This window comes from Montipora capricornis, chromosome 11 (assembly GCF_036669925.1).
Source record: "Montipora capricornis isolate CH-2021 chromosome 11, ASM3666992v2, whole genome shotgun sequence".
Taxonomy (NCBI): domain Eukaryota; kingdom Metazoa; phylum Cnidaria; class Anthozoa; order Scleractinia; family Acroporidae; genus Montipora; species Montipora capricornis.
The window spans coordinates 33,593,714-33,596,213 of NC_090893.1; the positions used below are offsets into that span (position 1 = coordinate 33,593,714).

Consider the following 2,500-nt stretch of genomic DNA (forward strand, 5'->3'; position numbering starts at 1 on the left):
GCCGATAATTCTGATTGGTCAATGATGGAAGAAACTCACAGATAGCCAATCAAATGAGAGTCCTGAATTACGGAATTAATATTGATGCCTGATTGCGTGACCCTTCTGTTTCTCCAACATATCTCCCTTTTATGAAGCCCGTTTGGTCCGCATGTACGAGCTTTGTGAGCATTGGCTCAATTCGCCTTGCAATGGCTTTGGATGCATTTTATAATCCACATTTTGTAAAGTGATGGGACGACAATTCTGTAAAAGCAATAATTCAGCGTCGTCTTTCGGTAAAAGCGTAATTATGCCCCTACGCTGAGAGACCGATCACCTCCCGAGCTCATATGCTCTATTAAGGCTTGCTAATAGATGTGCACCTACGGATGAACAATACTCCCGGTATATTAATATCAGAAAGAAAGCTTTTGACTCCCTGGAATGGTCTTATATTTGGTGACTTTTGGTGACAGCTAAAGAAAATGGATCGAGATTTTCTACGTGGACATATAAAGCGCAGCTTTGAACAACGGCTTGGCAACGGACTGGTTTAAGCCCTCTAGAGGAGTCAGACAAGGATGTCCACTCTCGCCATATCTGTTTATCTTAACAGCAGAAATAGTATCTAACAAAATAAGACAAAACTCAACCATTAAAGGTATCAGAATTTTTGGCTCAGAGATCAAACTAAGCCAATTTGCAGACGATACCAACTTCTTCTGTGCCGATGTGGCTTCCTCTGAACAAGCCTTAGAAACTATGAACTCTTTTGGGAATTTCTCCGGATTAGTACTCAACGTAGAGAAAACAAAAGCATTCTCGCTTGGGAAATGGTTGAATAATAGAACCAAACCGCTAGGGATGAAATGGATGAACACTCCCACCAAATTATTAGGAATCTACGTTTCCTATGATGAAAGAGGTAATAACCAGATGAACTTTAATGTGAAAGTACAAAAACTACAGACCAATTTAGATATTTGGAAATCGAGAGGATTAACGCTCTATAGAAAAGTATTTATAATTAGATCTTTGGGGTTGTCTAGCTTAATATACTCAATTTCCAATGTTAACGTCCCTAAGGAAATAGTGTCAATGGTAAAAGATAAAATGTTTCGGTTCCTTTGGAAAAATAAGAAGGACAAAATAAAACGCAATAGTATGTATCAAGACCTTTCCACAGAGGGCCTACGGATGATTGACATCGAACTTACAAGAAAAACGCTTAGACTTGCGTGGATCAAAAGATTTAGTTTTAGAGATAACTGCAGTTAATTTTGGAAAGTAGTACCGGACTACTTTTTTTAACAAACATGGAGGCCTTAATTTTCTGCTTCGATGTAACTATGATGTCAAATATTTAACGCATATTCCGACATTCTATAGAGACATACTTATTGCATTTTACGAAATCAAGACTCTGTACAATTATGATCAAGGAATCGACACCATCCTCTTTAATAACAAAGACATCTTAGTTGATGGGAAACCGTTATTTATAAGGGAATGGTTTATGAAGGGTATCCACTCGATCCAACAGCTTTCTAATGAAAACGGCCAATACCTAACTGTTCAAGAATTTCAAGCCAAATACCATTGTAACGCAAACTTTTGTTTGTATTTGTATTTACTGTTTGTATTTAGAAATAAATTAAACATAATAATAAAATAATAATAATAATAATAATACAGGAATATGTTCACTCATGTGCAGTAATTACGTTGAAGAGCCGGTTTCGAAACCGTGAGGACTTTGTTTTCCCGTGACTACAAAATAACCGTGAAGTGCTTTTCTAGAGGCCTCATTACATGCAAGTCCTCAATATTTCCTATATGTCTTCACCTTCTTAATGCACCCAAAGCTGCTCTTAAGCAGTCACTTCCATTGACACTGATAAATATTTGCTTCTTGCCCATGTGCTTTCCAAAATCCAGATTTTTAACGATGAGCCCTCTCTCAACTTTAAAAGCAAAACGGGTGCTAATTTAACACATTTGCATAATAAATACACATATAATATTTATTGAAATATCTCTTATTATTCTGTGCGTACCCATGTGTCACTTGACCCAAATTGATATTGGGAACTTTAACATGAACGACGCTCAAGTCAACGAGAACGCTGATTGACTTGTCCGCCGTTGTTAACAATATAACAGGTTGAGATGCATCTTTGGATATACGAATAATTCCGCTATTCAGGGGTTCTGCGAAGTAAAGCCTGTATGCAACGCATTTATTTTCTAATGAGACGTTTTACGGTAAACGAAATTGTTCTTGAGAAAAGTAAGATACAACATGATTGAGCCTTTATATTACAACGTGTCCGCGATATTCGCGATATTAAGTATCGCACGTAACAGATATTTGACATAAACCAACGGTAAACATGTGGTATAGGCTTTTTTCTCGACCAAGCAAGGGAAACCCTGACTTGATTTTTAGGTTTGTTAAATAGTTTTTCATATAAAATTACTACACAGGGTTGTGTTGGTAGATGCAATCTTGAAACAA

General features: G+C 36.9%; 1 protein-coding gene across 1 annotated transcript in view; it reads left to right on the forward strand.

The window, feature by feature from the left end:
• LOC138024840 (uncharacterized) overlaps positions 1-2,500 on the forward strand; it is a 32,803-nt gene that overhangs the window by 29,619 nt on the left and 684 nt on the right. The window lies entirely within an intron of this gene.